The 20007-nt window shown below is 39.1% G+C and overlaps 1 non-coding gene across 1 annotated transcript; it reads right to left on the bottom strand.

The window, feature by feature from the left end:
- Window positions 1-2872: 2872 nt before the first annotated feature.
- Window positions 2873-2946, bottom strand: TRNAT-AGU (transfer RNA threonine (anticodon AGU)). Its single transcript has one exon. It is a non-coding gene; the product is annotated as a tRNA-Thr (tRNA).
- Window positions 2947-20007: the final 17061 nt, after the last annotated feature.

Below are 20007 nucleotides of genomic sequence, written 5' to 3'. Positions count from 1 at the left end.
GACGCAGGAAGAGATCGTATTGAGGTGGGGGACCACGGTATAGAAACAAGAAGTGATCGCGGAGAGAAAACAATAGAGTTCTGCAGGAGACGGGTTAGTTAACATCAACACCCGATTTAGACACCATAAAAGACTTAGGGACACATGAAAAATGTTCTGGGATTCAGGAAGATATCAATTAGACTGCATTATGGTTAGACACCGATTTAAGAACAGCGTGGTCTATTCGTACAGATTCCTGGGAGAAAATGTCAACATAGACCATAATTTAGTAATACCATAGATTCAAAAGCGCGTTCAAAAGATAAAACAGAGAATAGGGGGTAGAAAATGGAATTTGGAAGTTCTAGCGTGAACATGAAGAAAGGAGTATCGGAAACCTTTAGAGAAAAATCATGAGCAAGCTGGGCACTACTAGGAAATTCCTGCATGAAGGAAAAATAGGAGTGTATCAAAAAAGGTATTTAGAAAGTCGCAAACAAAAGTATAGGAACTGTTAACAGGAAAATGGTAAAAAAACATTGATTACGGATGAGATGATAATAAATACAGACGAGAGAAGGAAATGGAAGAGTTAAATAATAAACTGATGCAGGTTAAACATAGGGCAGAAGAAGCGCGGTGGAAGACTTAATTCGAGAAAAGTTTACCGAGGAATGGTAAAATTGGAGCTCTATACAAAAAGGTTAAAACTTTCTCGGGAATTAAGAGGGGTAGATATGTGTTAACAGTTAGAGATAAGTCCGGTAAGATAGTAGTTAAAAAGGAAAAGATCCGAAAGAGATGGAAGAAATATATAGAAAGACTGTATGGTAAAGAACCTAGGCCAAGAAGCTTGGACATAGAAATAGAGCATGACGTAGATGAAGATAGCTCACAGGGTGCGTTATGAAAGTAATGCAATTGAATTTCTTCCACCGCTCCTATTGGTCGGAGTGGGATAAAATCACATGTAGTACGTGAAGGAGACGCTAAGCTTTGACGCGAAACTGTTTTCAGTGCTCTCCAAGCTGTGGAATCGGCAGGCCGCCAGTTATTGTAAACCTCTGCGCGCCGGCCAGCTGAGCGAAAAATTTTAGTGAACTTCTGCCATGTATAGAAAAGGAGCCTAATTATTTGGACAACGTCATCACTGGTGATGAAACCTGGGTTTTTGAATACGACCCAGAAATAAAACAACAAAGCTCTGAGTGGCACACCGATCAGTCCCCCAATCCCAAAACGGCAAGAATGAGCAAATCAAAAGTGAAAATAGATTTTTCGTTTTATTGTCTTTTTCGGCGGTAAAGGAGTGGTCCATAAGGAGATTTTTCCTCAAGGACAGGCAATTAACGCTGCCTACTAAGTGGATGTGCTGGAAAGACTCCGCAAAAAGGTCATTAGGACGAGAAAAGACATCTCCGCTACCTGGCAACTCTATCACGACAACGCGCCTTGCCACAACTCGTTACGAGCCCACGAGTTTCAGGTCAAACATCAGGTGCTAATGCTGCCCCACCCACCTATAGTCCTGACGTCGCCCCAGCATACTTCCTTTTTGTTCCCTCGGATTAAGGCAGCCCTGAAAGGAACCCGTTTTTCGTCAGAGATCCAATCAGTCGTGACGAAGACCTTGGGAGAAGTCCCCGAAGACGCCTCCCAGGGCCCATACCGGTCATGGCAGAGTCGCTGAAAAAAATGCGTGGAGGCCTAAGGACAGTACTATGAAGACTTTAAAGTATTTTTACAAATCTGTTCAATAAATAACTTTTGAAAAATTGCAATACTTTCGGAATTCACCTTGTAGGTCCAGACATACGAGTCACTCGTACTCGACAAGAGATAAAAAGGGTATTAAGGGAGATTAAATCAAAGGCCATGGGGGTGGGACACTTACTTGATCATCAGTCAACCCAACCCAACTGATTTTATGAATTGCCCACCAACATTCATTTATGTCTCCAGTTCTACATCTACATCTCTACTATACCCCGCAAGCCGCCGCAAGGGCGTGTGGTGAGGGGTGTTAGACCACCAACCGTAAAAAGGAACAGTACCACATGCAAAACAACAACGTGGAAAATTACAACCACAGCAGCGCACACACTCATACAAAAAATCCCTTCTTCCAACACTAATGCAAACACAGATACCAACAAAAAACTGCACCCCAGGATGCAGCACGAAAGCCATTCTGCAACACTCAAACCAGGACACAACAAGCAAGAATGTGAAACATCACTACCACATAAACATGCACCTCAAAACACTCTACCCCCCGAAGAGACTGTAAAAGGCAGGGAATGCGACCCAACGTTGCAGGTAGCAGGAGTTTCCCCCTGCGGAGAGGGACGAGGGATTGAAAGGGAGACTTAAAAACAGATGAACAGAACACGAATGCGGTCATTCGGAAAGAATGGGTTATTATAACAAAACACATAAGGTTAGTGGAAGAGCATGCATTTAAGTAGAACTAATTATTTTTTTGACGCTGAGGGTGGCAAGTGGAATTTTTGCTATCTATAGCCCTGCAGTTGCTATCCCGTATTGTCCGTGGGAAGAAGGAGTCCTTGAGTCGGCTAGTTCTGGTATCTATTTCCCGAATTTTATATGCATGATCCAAGCGACTAATGTATGTAGGAGTACGAATAATTTGCGAGACCTCGGTGCTGAAACATGCGGATCTAAATTTATTTAATAATTTCAATCTTGCATTGAATCGTCTCTCAGCCAATGATTCCCACCCCAAATCCATGAGCATTTCGGTGACGCTTTGCGTTTTATCGTAGGAATGTTTTACAAAACGGGCTGCACGGCGCTGAACCTTCGCAATTTCTCGAATGAGGCCTTTTTCACTCGGATCCCTACACGCTACATGCGTAAAAATAAAATTAGGCACCGGCGAGATTCGAACTCACGATCTCCTGTTTACTAGACAGGCGCTTTAACCAACTAAGCCACGGCGCCCATATTTTCTCATATTTAATGAGTTCCTTCACATGTACGTTCGTTGAGCAGCACACACGATAATGGAAATCTCAGTGTTACTCCTCTTCCTAACACTATCTATCCGGACTCTCCGTCTCCCACTCGCACCTGAGCAGTTCGACACATGTACAGGGTGTGGATTAGTCTCCTGTCCCTCCAATCTATGCCTATTTCCTGCAATATATTCATTTGTTTTTCCAATGTACTCCATCAAATGCACTTTTGAAATCTACGATACAGGCAAATATGTCCTTATTGTATCGTATTCTATTTTTCTCTCTGATAGTGATCTCGTTACTGCAATGGCATCACTCGTGCCTCTACCCTTCCTGAAACCACACTGATTATCTCATTAGTAGTCATTTACCCTGGGTAACCTTGGAATTACTAATAAAATAATTATTTTATTTAATAGTGAATCAAAATTTCAATTAAAAGGATATAAAGTTGTAATGTTGAGTAATAATTGTAATATCATGTTAGTAACGCAAGTAGAAATATTGGACAATGTATTCTAATGCTAAATAGTTTATTTAAAGAATTAGGATACAATCATATTTCGTTCCATAATCTATTTAAAGATTTTCGCTACCAAAGAGGTTTCCAACGGAATTACGTTATGTTCAATTATAAATCTTACTTACAAATGGTGTGGATAGAAGATTTATCAAAGTTGCAATCCATTGTAAAAGCATCCGCCTGGAAGTCGGTTATTATTATATTTCTGCTTGTCTCCTCCGCCGTCACCCTCACACAATACGCACTTCAGGAGAAATAGGATACCACTGCTCTAATATAAAGGACTCCACCGTCACGATCCGCTTATTCGACACTTTAATGCTTTTCATCCTTCACTTTGAATTTGTTAAGCCTAAAACGGAAGGCATTAAATGACAGAATACATTTTCCATTCTTCCATTTCTGAGTCCTGCTTACTATGCCAGCTCAAGTTACTCCAGTTTTGGCGATGCGGTTCAATAGTCTGGAAATCTCTTGTCAACGCGTCTTGATATACGATGTCACATATCACGCACGTGATAATTCTCTTGTTCTTTTTGACTATGGGATTATTTATTGAGCTTATGGGCGCAAATTGAATTTAACTCGTCATAACGCAAAATAAAAATGAATTTTAAGCAATTTACAGTTTGGAATTACAACGTTATTATTTATTTGTAATGAAAATTTTCATTGCATGCTCATAAGAATATTTCATTCTTAAGCATAGCCTTTAAGTCTGGTGCAATGGAAAATGGTCCATGGAAAAGTGCAAGCCACTTCAGGTGTGATTTCAGTGATAAAGTAGAATTTTAAATAAACTTACGGAGACTACCCGTATTTAGTTCTCGATATATGTAATTTGAAGTGCAATAATTACGAGTCGGTTTTTTCTAAGTTTGATTACTGCCGCTTTTTACGGTGAAATAACTTATTCACGGCACCACTATTTATTTAATTCAGGACATTAGCTTCGATTTCCACAGCAACTCCATCCCCTAAATATTTCGTGAAATGATACATCTCCCATTTGAAGGTGTTTTAGACTTTAAATCATGTAGTACAACATTAAAGAGTATGCCACTATTACAGTACCATTTCTCATAAATTACGAAAGTCTCAGAAGTAACCAGGCGCACACCAAATGTTTTTGTACTCTCAGAGACTTTTCTTCGTATTAAAGAAGTCCCACAAATGACTACTTGGCCCACGACACATATTGAATTATTCACCTGAAGATACCTGAAGATACAGCATACAACGTATCAGCATAGATGCCAAATAAAAATCTTATGTAGAAAAAAACATACATTATGTGCAATTATATTCACGTACTTAATTTTAACAACTGCGAGTAAGCTATTTCTGTCCAAATGAAATGGGATCAGTACATTTCTCTGAGTGAATTCGCGAACTCAGTGAGAAGACGAAAAAGGTTTTCATTATTCATATGACTTTTTATGCATGACTTTTCATATGGGTTTAACGCTAGAGGTCCGAGGTACTCTGGAATGACCCTTCTTGGTCTACAATGCCGGCCGTCTTCAATTTCGTTCGTAGGCGATAAAAGTTAAAAAAAAAAAAATATGCAATCAACCTAAAACAAGCATGATAAAATATTTAATTGTATACAATACTATAAAATAAAATTACGAAATATCTGGTTACGTCCAATTCATCGCTCAGCACATGGTGTTCAAGAAGTAGTATTTCCGAGAATAACAATCAGAAATATACAAGGTCTGCTCAAAAAAAGACAAGATTGGTCTCTCTATACGCGTTCAACTTGGCGGATAACAATTAATTAGAAGTCACTTCATAGCGGTGTGTGTCAAAAGTGAAACACCGCCTTTCCCGTGTCCGAATCATAACTTGTCTCCACACAACAGAGGTTCTTGTCTGAGCTTGCACACGCTTGCAGTACTAATTCTTGTGTCGGAGGGAATGAAGGTTTTGCGTTTGTGCATTAAATTTTGTTTTAACCTAGAGAAAAGTGCAAATGAAATTTATGAAATGAGTCAAAGGGCATTCGGCAATGAATCTATGAGTCGGGCAAAGTGTAAGGGGATGGGGTTGGGGCCGGAAGGGACCATCTTCCCCACGACCCAAAAAACTTGGATGTTGCAAACGAACCTGAAGGTCGTTTCCTTCAATTGGAATGGGACTATTCATTTCAAATATGTCCCAAAAGTACAAACGGTGAATAGGTAGTAATATGAATGTATGGAGGTTATGAGAAGGTTAAGACACGCCATGTTGCTGAAGATACCACAAAAATGGAAAAACAAGTCTTGATGCTTTCGTCACGAAAACGCAACGGCACGCACAACATTGATTATTACAGAGATTTTGGCCAAAAACAGCTCACCGGTGATCCTCCAGCCACCTCACTCTCCGGATTTTGCTCCAGCGGACTTTTTCCTATATCCTAAGTTGAAAACCACCTTGAAAGGACGCCGATTTGAAACTGTTGACGACATCCAACAAAATTGTACGGCGGACTTAAAGGCTATCCCGAAAGAAGCGTTCAAGGCGGGATTTGAAAGCTGGAAAAACGCTAGAAGCATTGTATTGGCAGCTCTATTTTGAAGGCGATAAGCATGATTAAAGGGTTAAACATAAAATCAAGTTTTTATTCAAACAGTCTTATCTTTTCTTGAACAGACGTTGTATATTTGGGACACCAACGTTTGGCTACAGAAAAATGTAAAATATTTCACAATATATTTCCACCAATTATGTAATAAATATAAGATATTGTGATTCTTAATGAGTTGCAGTGAAGTTTCGTAGAAGATACTTTTTTATCTATTGATACCTATATCTACACAATACCTCGCAAGTCGCCGTCAGAGAATGAGGTGAGGGGTGTTATGGTAAAAGCCATACCTGCTGACATATTAGTTAATATATTAATTTGAATAGATACCAGCTAATATAAAACAACTAGTGCACATGCATGCATGAATACAAAATGTAATAATTGTTGTGTTTGGCTGAACCATCCAATTTTAGTCTTAAAGTTAATAAATTAGCTTCTTACGTAATTCGGTTCAATTGGAGTATAATTACGTAAGGTGCGAGAGCAGAACGAGTACTTTAATCAGTGTGACGACGTCCAATTTTCTTAGTTGACCTGTTGATCAAATCTATCAGTATAATGCGGTGCCATAACGATTACATCGGTATCTCAAGAAAACCAAGGTTTCCTGTGCCTATCTTAAAGATTAATACTTACCTGCTTCCTTCCTAAATGAAAGGGATACCGGCCTTATTCCTCCAAGATTCTTAATCAAAACGCTGACTTTCCCTGTAGCAGTTTTTAGTTTTCGGATTAGCCAAGCGGATTTACTTGCTACCTTTTCCATTTTCTTAATTCTCGTCTACTCCCATGAATCCCAAATAGAATTAGGTAGAATTAGTTGCTGCGTATTCCTCATGTGGCCTAACTAAAGCGTAATAACATAACTCACTTGCTTTTTTCTACAGTTTCCTGAAACTCGCCTAATGAAATCTAGCTTATTTAAGGTTGACCAGCATATTCTCCTACCCTTTACACCCCATGTAAAGTTTAATATCAGTTTAACATTCAGTTATTTGATCTGTTTTCGAGAGCTTAACTTAAACCAAGCTTTCTCCCAAAATTTCAGTGTTATAACCTAAGTTATCAAGGTTGGTTTGATTTTTAAGGGTGACCTCACCTTGGACGTAATAAGGTCAACTGCGTCAGAAATTCACACACCAGGGTAGGGGAGCCAGCTTTTTTCTATGTTCCGTCTATAGTTTCCCAGGGAGATCTGGTACCGGAAAAATCACTCAGGTTGAGTAAAACTAAAAATTCCCAGAGGCTTCCCCGGGAATCGGTACCAGGCTCTCCGGTGAGTAAACCTTTCGCTGCACCAACGGGTCTATTACGTCCCTCCAGTATTGCATATCTTTAATACAAATATATATATATAATATATATATATATATATATATATATATATATATATATATATATATATATTTGTATTAAATGCTAACCCCCATTATTTACATCACTCCGAAAATTGGTCCAAATCGCTCGAGAGTAGGACGCATTCTGCCGGTTTCAATTATCTCTAAATCACTGAGTCATTTACTAATAAACTGCGTTAGCTGCTAACGTGAGAACCTAAGTCGTCAATGCATATCAAGAATACAATAGACTTAATAACTGTTCCCTGTGTCAAAAAGACTGACTTTTTTTACATGTATTTCAATGCTTAAAAATGTATGTACAGACAATTTTTCATCTTTCTATACGCCCGCAATCCTTTGTCCTAAATCGGGTTTCAATATTTTAGAAGGATTAAATCATCTGGGAACTCTTCTTATTATCTGGGATTACCTTTCTTGTATTTACCATGGCATTTCACTCAAGTGCTTTCCCCAATATTTTTCTATATTTATAACTACGTGGCTACTAGTCAGGAGTTGTCATTTGATGACTGAGGATTGGCGGGCGTATTTCCCCTTTTTATTTGTGTGCTACATCTGTCGTATTGGATAGTGTGTATTTCCTGGTAGAAAAACGACGGAAGAGTAGTTCGACAGCCTAGAAAGCAATAATACATAGGAGGTTATCGTAGCTTTTCCACTCGGTTCTGCGGTGGGAGCACAAAAACAAAAAAAAATCCTTCCTGAAACATTGAACGCACCCTCCATTCCCTAACAACCTGTCATGCCTCGTTCCCTGCCCCTCGCAACATTTCCACTACCCTCGAAACCAATCCCCAAAAAGAGAACCACAGCCACTTCCAACATGCATCCGCCCCCGTCCTCTTTTCCTTTTATGAAGCAAGGAAAGGCGGGGAAAGGGGCAGGGGGAGAGAGGAAGATAGAGACTAAGAGGCGATGGGGCGAGAGAATTCCTGGCTCGCGAATGGTACGGAAGATGGAAAAAAACAAGATTTTTTTTCCGAGTAGGTAGGAAGAGGTATATGTGGGCTCGGGGAACAAAATCGAACTCGAAGGAACGGCCGTAATATGAATCCGAACTTTTGAGGCAAATTGAAAATCTTAAGGATTTGGGGGGGCGGGAGGGAGAGTTTAAGGACGGAAGGAGGGTAACAGTATCTTTAAGTCTCCCCCATTCCGCCAGCCCGAAATTGAGGGTCTCCCCCGATAGAGTGGTGGAGTAAATCAGCGGGGAATCAAATTCCATTGCCGCGGGGTCGAAGATGGCGAGTCTGCAGGAAAGGAATAAAAGACACCCACTCACTCGCCCCCCTTCCGCTGGAGAGAAAAATGATGCATAGAACAGCTAAAAGGGACTTATCCAAAGGATAAAATTGTTCATTCTTTTATTTTAATCGGGGGCCTACAGTAGCACAGGGTACTACAAAGAGCGATGCACTCGGGAATTTTAAGCGTGATTCTGGAAAATGAAAGAGACGTGATTGGGTTATATACCGCGATTTTTTCTTATGCATTCCAATAAGGTACAAATCTGAAACTTCCCCCAATCATGCACGTTTTACAGCTAAATAAGGAATTCTTAAAAATAAAATTTTAAGTGCTGAGAAACTCTTGACATATTCTCCGTTTTCTTCGGTCTTTGTTTTTCCAAAATCCTAATACCTAAGTAAATTATATTTAAGCGATGAAGGGGACCCCCACACAATTATTTTTCTTCTCTAAATAATTACCTACCTCCCGTTAAAAATTAAAAGAAATTAATTAATTTGATGATCAATCACTTTTAATTCATACGGTTAGTCATTACTGTGACTTACGTATAGATTTTTGTACGCTAAGGTGCTCTGATGTCGGAATTCAGTCAATCAGGAACCCATAGCTGGGAATCGACAGTCTGTCAGCACACTGGGAACATTTATTTATTTACACAATTACGTACGTTACAATCAGGCAATTTTCCTGGTGGCAACGGTCGAGTTTGGTCACAGTTATCTCTTACAACGAAAATTAGATACGGACACATATAAAAACAAATAGGTTGATTGCGGAACCGCTAAGTGCTCACCTCCTCCGATCCTATCCTCCTAACTGGCGAAAGAAGAAAAGCCAGGTAATAAATGATAACGTTAAGGCAATTCAAATTTGTCCTTTGCTCTATTTGAAATCACGTCGGCAGTTTGAATTAATATAAATGTATCTTAAACATATTTCTCATACTTCTTGAATATTTATTCGTTCCATTTTTGCGTATACTATATATATAGATAATATATAGATCTAGATTTAAAATTGTCATGAAGAGCAATGTTAAATTCAAAATGAGAAACGGAAAATGTTTAAGAAAATGAACTGTAGAAGACTTAACTAGGATGAATTGAAAGGAGTATCTGGAGGCAGTTGTTAACGTTGTGAGAGATGACGAAGGAAAGCTTAACGTAAAACAAGTATGATAATTTCTTAAAAAATAATGAAAACCGGTGAACGTAACAATGGGAATGGTAAATAGAAAAAATGATTAAGAAGCCATGGGATAAAGAAGACATGATTAGGAATACTATATTTTTAGCATGTCAAAGTTTTTGTAACTCATGGATTCTTCGCTATATTTTTCCTTCAAATTTCTTTACCTTACCAAGCCAGATTTTTCAACTAATTGGTTAATAACTACTGGCATGCAGAGGTACAGGATGAGCAAGAAGCTGATTTCGACTACACAAATTGCAATAAGAATAGTGTATGGTATACCTGTACTGTAGAAATCTTAAATATTTGAAATCTCAATGTATATTTTTTTTAAATAATGAGTTAAATAACGAAATGTTTACTTAGTATTTTTATTGATTTCTACTAAAAGTATATATTTGGTTCCCTAGATAATTCAGTAATAAACTTTTCATTTTGGCTTATCGCTATTTTACTTAGGAACTGCCTGAATGCATTTCATCTTTCAGCGTAAGTCGATTAAATCCAGGGCGTAAATCCACAAATCGACAAATATTTATCTAAATTTTATCTTTCATTCAGTAGCTCTTCCTAATTATTGTTTATTTGCCATTGTATTTCAAAATGATCCAAACTGTTACTCTTCGAAAAATCCTCAAAACCCTAAACTCCCCAAAAAACATCACCTTCATAAACAAATGCCTTCAAATAAAATCCACCTAATTCCCGCAAGCTAATTATAGGCCATCCTTCCTCTTATACCAAATCTAGTATTTTACTTATTTTACTACGTATGAAAGCTACTACCTACTCGTAATCAAACCAAAAATCGTTGTTTTATTAAATTCTATCATTCAATTCGTCGTAAATGACAGTCTAGAGTAATATATTTTGGTTAATCCATTCTAATCCTCCGCAATTCGCCTCCGGTAATTGTTTCTTTGAAAATAAATCCATAGCTACTATCTAAGTTCTCCCTTTGATTTGGTAATTCGTTTATCCATTAACCTACGCGAAAAACATTTCACTTTATAGCTTTATAAGTTAAGTGACGAGAAATATCGAATGTAACTCGATACGAGAAATACCCTATAAGTACGTCATGTTAATATCTCGCGATCTCATCGCTGACTAATAATAAATGTGACAAGACATGCCACAGGCTGGTTTTGCCGCGAAACCGTTTATAATGTGAATAAATTATTAATCTGAAATGTTTCTCTCTTCTCTACCTAAATATTTCACAAAATTGGAGGTAAAACCTAAAACTGGAAATCTTTTGTATTTTGAATCTAGTCATTCACTAGCACTTGGATCACACAAATGCATATAAATAAATGCAAACCTTAGGTATTTTTACAAATGATTCATTCATTTGAATCTTCGAAAATTTGTTGCACAAACATCAATATATAGATATGCATGACAGTTGTGCGTATTTTTTAATTGATCCTGAAGAGTAATTGCGGACGGAGAAGGATGGAATGAATGTGTTAACTAGTGTCATAAGCGTGTGAACACACAGGAGGTTGTCCGGACACGTTAGGACGGGAGCTTTTGAAAAGGTGGTGCTGGGAGCCAAAGAGGGCGCCTGGACCGGTGGATTAGGTCTGCAAATGTTCCAGGGTGTGTGTGCTGATGTGATTTTATGAGCTCGTGAGCGTGTGTCGCGAGTGTCTGCGGCTGGGACGGGCGGAACTGGAGTTTTATAAGTGCGCGGGCATTAGCGTTGAGAGCGAGTTGCGATGGACGCAAGAGAGCTGGGGAGATGCAGAGTGCATATTGGCGAAGTGATGGAGAGATGAAGAGAGGGGGAGAGGCGAGGAGACTGCGAGAGGGATGGAGGCGGAATGGATATGGAAACTTCATTTGCCGGCGCTTCTGCTCGAAGCAGGCAGCGTGTGTGTGAGAGATAAAGCCCGACTCGAAAAGTGCTACTCCGCTACTGCCGTCCATTCACATGTCTTTCGTGAGGGTCCGCGGGTACCTCTGTGTCTATGAATTTGCAATAGGACGGTGTCTTTTTTATATTTTTCTAACTCCATATTTCTTTCCATATGCCCCCAACTTGGTTCACATGCATTATGGCCTAAATTTTTCCAAGAATCATTTGTGTAGCCTGACAAAATTACAATTCGGCATTTCGCTATTTTAATTTATACAATTAAATACTTGTAAAATACTTGTCAAACTCAATATTTCCTTTGAATTTTTGTTGTTACTCTTCAAAAATAAAAATTCAAACTATAAATGTTAGTGAACTTCTTAAAAACTAATATTAATAGTTTAACTTGATTAAAAAATTCCATATAATGGTATTTATTGATGCTGTTTCGCCGCTGAGATTGCCATCGTCAGATTATTGATATAAAAACATTAATAAGCATTCACTGGGACATAAAATGAATTTTTAAATAACGTTCTATGCATTTTTCAACATCTCTTTGAGATTAGAGCGCATATAATGACATCTGTGACAGCAACCCTGCTTCAATTTATCCAGTTCAATGTACGATATGTGGTGGAGACATACTCAAAGCAGCACTCATTCATTATTTCTGCATGACCTTCTTTAATTGCACCATGATCTCAAAGTTTAAAGAAACAGGGTAAAAATATAGGATAATATAGTTTTTCGTTTCAGAGTTATATTGCGAATCCCCCTGTTGCTACATGTTTACTAGAGATATTCACGGAGTGGAAGAGCGAAGCGGGGAATGGAGAAACTTACTTGTCCAGTGGAAGAGGGCGCTGATTTTTTTCGTTTGTGGGGATATACTGAATAAGTGGGAAATCTGGACGAGTTCTCCTTTTTTATTCCCCATTCCCATCCCCCCACCCGTTAGCGCGTGAGGGGACGGTGAGTGTGTCGGTTGGTGTGTAGAGTCGAGATCACGACTGGGATGGAGGGATTGAAGCAGAGGGCTCATGCTGGACGGGACTTAATGCGATGTACCCGTATTTCTTCGGGAAGCGATTTTGCTTCGAAGCTGGGAACGGATGGGGAGAGGGGCCGTGGGGTTTGGGGAAGGGTGTGGTGCCGGGAGAGGAGGGAAGGAAGGAGTGAGAGAGTAAAAGGCACGGTGAGCGTTGGATAGAGAGGTCGTTAAGGGACAGCGACGGAAGCTGGATGGAAGGGCTCACAGAAATTTGCCTTAGCCATGACGCGCTGAGAGCGGGGACGTTCCGGGTTTCTTTTTTCGCCAGGGCAAAGAAAGGATTTCCCTCCAGTGAGGAAAAGAGTCCGGCTTGAGATTCATATGTAGTCTTCCCATTTAGAATAAACCGTTTCCCCAAGGTTTTAAGTAAACGTTGAAAAGCGATAAAGGAAAAAAAACATCCAGGAAAAATGAAATCATTTATTTCATAACAGGGTAAAAGTTAGATCAATGTTGTGCTTTGCAATAACGCAATATTATCATGGATCGAATTCTTCAGCAATGAAAAAATAAAACTACCTTAACAATTACAGAAAATAAAGAAAAAATAAAAGAAAATGAAATTATTTCTACTGACTACTCATAGCTAGTTCAATCACTAATAATCAGGCTCTTGTATTGAGTATTAATTTCTTATGCGTAAACTGGCGACAAAGATATCTCATTATATTTTTCTTGGCACTATACGTCCACTAAGCTACTAGGGAACATTATCAAATTGGATATTGAATATATATATGGAATATAAAATTGCACCAAAAAGGGTCCACAATTTCTCTGGTGGGAAATTTACTTCTCCTATGCTACTATAAGTTCTTGCTAACGTTTCAAAACTGGAAATACTTAAGCAGTATTAAGCTCTTGAATATTGGACCGGATGAGGTTAACGGTTCCTTGATACATAAATAAACTGACTCAATTTTCATCAGGAATATTTAGAGTCTACAGGTATAGTTGATTTGTTGGCATGGGTAAAGTTCAGCCTGTTGAATACATATCAAATGCTCGCTAAGAGACACTTATATAGAGTTTGGTGCCCGAAAAAATGTTTATCCATTATCTTTGTTTTATAAAAATATTTTTTATTCTATTTTTTGACACGTATTTTTGAAAACAGTTCTTTGCTGGACGAAGGAGAAAAATGTTGAGAACTTCTTTGCTCTGTCTATGGATCCTATTTATTTGACAACCAGATTTACTAAATAACCTTCCGTTTTAAGAGTCATTTAAAAATCATTTCTTGAACTCATTAAATTTTCAATCAGCCAAGAAATCGCATTTCATCTTTTTGAACCTGTATTCGAGACCAAACGATCCTCTTGGTTGTGAGTGGCATTATCTTTTAACTACTTCTATAATTTTCGGAAATTAACATCTTGAGTGTAAAAGAAATGGATGATTTGAATCTTTTAAATTTACATCTTATAAATGCCGAGGGATTGATATTGACGACGAAATAATTCTTCTAAAAAAGAGGCTTTGGCAGTTTAATTCACAATGTGGTGGAATATCGGGTCACTAATCTTTCTTCCACTTTTAAATCCGGCACTGCCAGAATTAAACAATAAAATATGTTAATACATGACAAGATAACTATGCCGTGACTAAATACTTCCCGCAGCATAAACTATTTCTTTCATAAAATTATGGCGTTTTAATGATTCCATAACTCATTTCAGCATTCATTTAAATCAGTAATTTCACATCAAAGTCTAATGCGTATTATTTGCTATTAGATACAAAATAAAATCGGATGACTGCACTTAATCAATGATTTGTTTCAGGGCTTTATCACATGATAATATAGACACACTTATTGCATGTATTGCCTATGTGAAAGCAAATAAAGTTAATTTCCATGGTATCTCCTAAAGAATAGAATAAAAGTACGGAGTTTGACTTGTATTAAAGAACTTCATCATTTAAGTCTCTAAAAAGTCCATTATAACCTACGTATTCATATGTAATCTTACCTACATGTTCCTACGAGTTTTGATTCTTTTTCTACGCTCAGCCATCCTTTAGTTTAACCTTGGATTGCCGCTAAGCGTTCACGTCACGTGTGTGAAACCGGGTTGGAGAATTCTTTTCAAATATCTATTACACAAATTAGGTGTTTTAAAATCCAGGGAATTCAAAAAACCGTGCATTTGGGATTTCAAATAATGATTATTCGATAAATACATGACTGGTATATATGGTAGACACATACAGGTATAACCTTGATCAAAAGGTTCCCGGAATTTATTCAGAAAATTAAAAATACAAGTTTATTCATCTAAATCTATATTGTCCCCTTCAAAGTAATCCCCATCGACTGCAACACACTTATGCCAGCGCTTGATCCAATCCTCGAAACATTTTTTATATTCGGTTTTCGGTATGTCCATCAGTGCTTCCTGCGATTTTTCCATTACTTCCTCTCGGCTGCTAAAACGCGTTCCCCGTAATGGTTTTTTAACTCGATTGAACAGAAAGAAGTCACAGGGAGCCAAATCAGGTGAATTCGGTGGCTGTTGGATGGTATTTGTTGCATTTTTCGTCAAAAAATTACGAATAATGATAGCACTGTGCGACGGTGCGTTATCATGGTGCAAAATCCACGAGTTTTCTGCCCACATTTCTGGTCTCTTTCGGCGAATTGCTTCACGCAAACGTCTCATAACGCCCAAATAATACTCTTTGTTTACTGTCTGGCCTTCTGGCAAAAATTCATGATGCACTACACCGTTGTAATCCATGAAAACCGTCAGCATTGCCTTCTTTTTTGACTGAAAACGACGTGGTTTTTTTGGTCTCGGCTCATTTGGGGAACGCCATTCACTTGCCTGATGTCTGGATTGCGTGTCGTACTCATAAACCCACGTCTCGTCTCCAGTAATGATCCTTTTGATGAATGTGGGATCGGATTCAGCCTCGCAAATCATGTCTTTTGCGACGTCAACACGGTCTCTTTTTTGCATGAAATTGAGGTCTTTTGGCATGCTACACGACGGAAACCCAAATCATTAACCACAATGTCTTGGGCGGATCCATAGGCAATGTTCAAGTCCTCCGCTATTTCTCTGATGGTTAATTTGCGGTTATTGACCAACATTTCTTTTACTTTATCAATTTTTTCACCGACTTTCGATGTCGATGGTCTGCCACTGCGTTCATCATCTTCGATTGACTCACGACCACTTCTGAACCGCTCGTGCCACTGGTAAACGACCGTTTTTTTTAGAGAATCGTTGCCGAAACACTTTTCCAACATTTCCAACGTCCGTGCGCCACTAAATCCGTTTTTTACGCAAAATTTAATACAAGTTCGTTGTTGGAAATTTAAATCCATTTCTGAAATTGTAAAAAATCGCCAACAAACACAGAGATAGATGTACTCTTGGCTACGTAACTTTTGCAAATGTCAAGTTATGACACTAAGATTTAAAGGGAATATCAACAACAGATGTACCAATTTAACAAAAAAAACAGAACTCAAATCGGAACGATGGGAGCGCCACACGGTGGTTATTCCGGGAACTTTTTGATCAAGATAGTATGTAAGTTATAAGTAATTAAAACAAGAGGTAATGGAAAAAATGCTTTATCAAGATCGAAAAAACAGTGAGCCTGTATATCTTGTTGAAATAATTCTCTCTCTTCATAGGTCAGGTTTACGCAGTCTCAATAAATAATAGCCTATTTATCACTCATTCAACCCAACCAGGTCCTCCAGGACCACGGTAAAAAAATAATATTTTAATCAAATCAAATTTTATTTACGACCGAAATACATATTAATGCCGAAAACATCTCATATTGATAAGCATACTTCATCCCTTTTGGAGCCCCAGGGTAAGCCTTGGAATGCGAAAAAAGAGCAAATGCCGCATCGAGTGGGTTACTGGTTCTGCGGCGAACACTTTTACGAAGACTTCGGGCAAAAATATATGCGTGTGTTATGCATGCATAAATTTTCCAATTTTTTCCCCCCACCGAGAAAATACCTCGCGTTCCGAACGAGCTGAAGAGATGACGACCAATGGCTCGGAAGTGAGGCATGACGTGAAAGGGGGCCGTTGAGGAGGGAGTGGGAGGTGCGGGGGGCAGGAGGGAAGGAGGAGCGGTTGTAAGGAATTCCTTTTGGCATTGGTGCTTGAAAGGAGAGTTGTGGGGACGTGGGGAGGATTGTCGGGCGGGAGACCGCGGCAGAGGAGACAGAAATTGAAGGGAAGGAATGGGTAGGGCGGCGGAGGGAAGGAGCGAAGAGAGGGGTATGTACTGGAATTTGGGTGTGGGAGGGAAACGAATCGAGGCAATGGGACCGGCTTTAAAACAACAGAGGAGGGTTTTGCGAGAGAGGGTGGGGAGGAGGGTAGGGGTTCCACGGGGTTGAGAGAGAAGGGACTACCAGGGGAGGATGTGGATTGGGTGGGAGGGATTCAGACTTGAGATGTAAGGGATTATGTATGGGAGCGTTGAGTAAGGGAGAGGCGAGGAAGGGATTCCTTGGCGGAGGGGGTAGGGGAGGCCTTTGCACGGGACGAAGGGTGTCGGGAATGAGAGGCTAAACTCCCATACACTTGTCATAAAACTCGCTCGAGTGGACATTTACGGCTCCCTTAAGTTGAACCCATAGCTATAAGGTGGGAGTACATGAACTAACTCCTTCCACCATCTCCATTTCTCCCCCAACGGCGGGTGCTCCTTTCCGACCTTAATATTTGGCCCAGGCCTCCTTATCCCGTCCAACCGATATTGGAGCGCTCACAGAGATGAAATCGGTGCGGGAGGGATGCGTCTTCCCCACGCCTGCATGCAATGAATCCTAGCGGAAATTATCCCTATTCCCTCGTGAATGCAATTATACCAGTAATTTCTAAACCTCAGCAGTTTCAATCGTATAATAATTTATACTTTGCTTATTTATTTCCTCGCTTGGTTGTATCAATGGAACGTGAATCACACTCAATGTGTAGATAGACATAAAGTTAATTTACTATGGGATACAGAAATTCTATATTTGCTGAGCAGGTGGTGAATATTTTATCCTGATTAGTTGGCGTGTACAAAAATTTTCTCGAAATAGCAGTAGTAGTAGTAGTAGTAGCAGTAGTTTTAGAAGAGGCGACCGACAGCTAAGGTCATTTGCGCCATGAGGGATGGATGGGAAAAGAGGGGTGGAGAGAAACCCAGCGTAGGCACTAGCCTACTCTAGTCGAAAGGCGCCAAGGGGTACGCAGTTTAGCGTCCCATACGACAGACGTCGTATTCACTCAAAGTGCTCTCCACAAAGGGCCTCAAGTAGGGATCGGGATACCAGTGAAATAAATCTCAGCAGGACTCGAGCCCGGACCCTCTCGGTGGGAAGCCTGTACGTTAGCCATCGTACCATCCCAGTCCCTCTTAAGAGGTCACATGACCAGATTTTGGTTTACTAGTGTTTATTTTAAAACTTGGAATAATTCAAGTTTTATGCCAAACATTCATTAACTCATGTGGAATTTGAACTAATACGAATTGAGTGGTGGGGAAGGCGGAATCGAATAGATGACAAGCGCAAAAAAGTAAGTATTAAATAACTCAAATAAACAGTTTCATTTGATGCAACAATTTCCAAAACGTAAAATGCATTAGCCTTGCCCGGGATTCCAACCCATATCCCTCAATGTCCGGCCAAGTGCTCTACCAGCTAGGCTAAATATTTTGGAGAACATGAGGACGCCTCGGTAGCTTAACTGGATAAAGCACTCGACCAGACTTCGAAAGTTCGAAACCCGGTCAAGGCGAATGCTACACTTTCAAATTGTTGCATTGTAATACGGGGATTGTAATTAAGGGATGACCTCTTTCAAAGCTGCTGTCGCGGCATCTTCCGTAGTATCTTTGAATTAGTTTACTTTAATTAGTGAGACACTGTCTCAGGCTTAACTTTCATGTCTATGGCAGTTCTTTCATACGAGGAGGGAATGAAGAAAGATTAATTTTGTTGATTCCACCGGAATTTCCACCCAAACCCCTCCATTCCCTCTCCGTCCGTAGCAAATGGTTTTTTCGCATGGAATAAAGTGTACATATATATATATACACACACACACATATATATATATATATATATATATATATATATATATATATATATATATATATATATATATATATGTATATATATACATATATATATATATACATGTATATATATATATGCATACACACATAGAAATATATACGAGTATGTACATCCATCCCATGGATTACATGTACAACCTTGAGGTGGTGGAAGGGCTTGTGCGATCCGATGACCTTACCTAGCTGGAATACATTTATACTCGTATATATATTATATTTAAAATGCATGCACATATATATGTATGTAAATCATAAACACAGTAATCAACCAGAAGGTCCGTTTGATCGGTGATGGTAGAGTTCACCAGGTACTATTCCCGACGGAGTGTGAAATTTACACATCAGGGTAGGGGGTCCAGCTCCTTTCCCTGAGCCGGTTTGGGTTTCCCAGGAATATCTGGGACCCGAAAAATCACATAGCTTGGGTGAAGTTGGAGGTGCCAAGAGAGCGAATCGAACCTGGGCTCTCTGGTCAGTAGTCGATTATAGGTATATAAACATGGACATAAAGAAAAAAGATAAGAACACATAAAAAGAACACTCACATGTTATTTCTTTTTAATTTGGACGAAATTTGGCTTCGTCTTCCTCAGAAGAAACAGTACTACTGGCTCAAGATGGAGTCCCTTCATGATTTTTACTTACTCTAATGCAGATATGTTATTGATTTTAATAATTTTTAAATCGAAGTATTAAGGCATTTATATTCACAGCATATTTTTGCGAATAATCATTTTTTGGTTCTGCGGTTTATGATTATAATCCCCTCTTTGACTTTTGTAGACAATGAAAATCCGTAACATTGTTAAAGAAAATTTAAAGGAGAGGAAAAGGCTTGCCAATTTAGTTAAACAAGAGGCATAAGAAAGTAGAAAGAGAGAGTCAGAAAGAAGAAATCCCTGAATTAAATCTCCTCATCGTTATTTGAAATGGATTTTTGGAGCGGGATTTTTCTTCATTAACCATGCGAACTAAATCCTTAGTAATGTAAGCTGCTGCGCAGTCTTTTCCTCTTTTCTTTTCCTTTCTGTACCTCCTCTTTTATGGCTCCCATTTCTTGGTTCTTCTGTCATTAGGTCCTTTCTTTGGGTTTGATCTCTTGAGTTTT

The sequence above is a fragment of the Hetaerina americana genome, unplaced genomic scaffold (genome assembly GCF_022747635.1).
Source record: "Hetaerina americana unplaced genomic scaffold, ioHetAmer1.1.p SCAF_10, whole genome shotgun sequence".
Classification (NCBI taxonomy): Eukaryota; Metazoa; Arthropoda; class Insecta; order Odonata; family Calopterygidae; genus Hetaerina; species Hetaerina americana.
The sequence above is the reverse complement of the archived record's forward strand: the minus strand, read 5'-3'. Positions and strand labels throughout refer to the sequence as shown.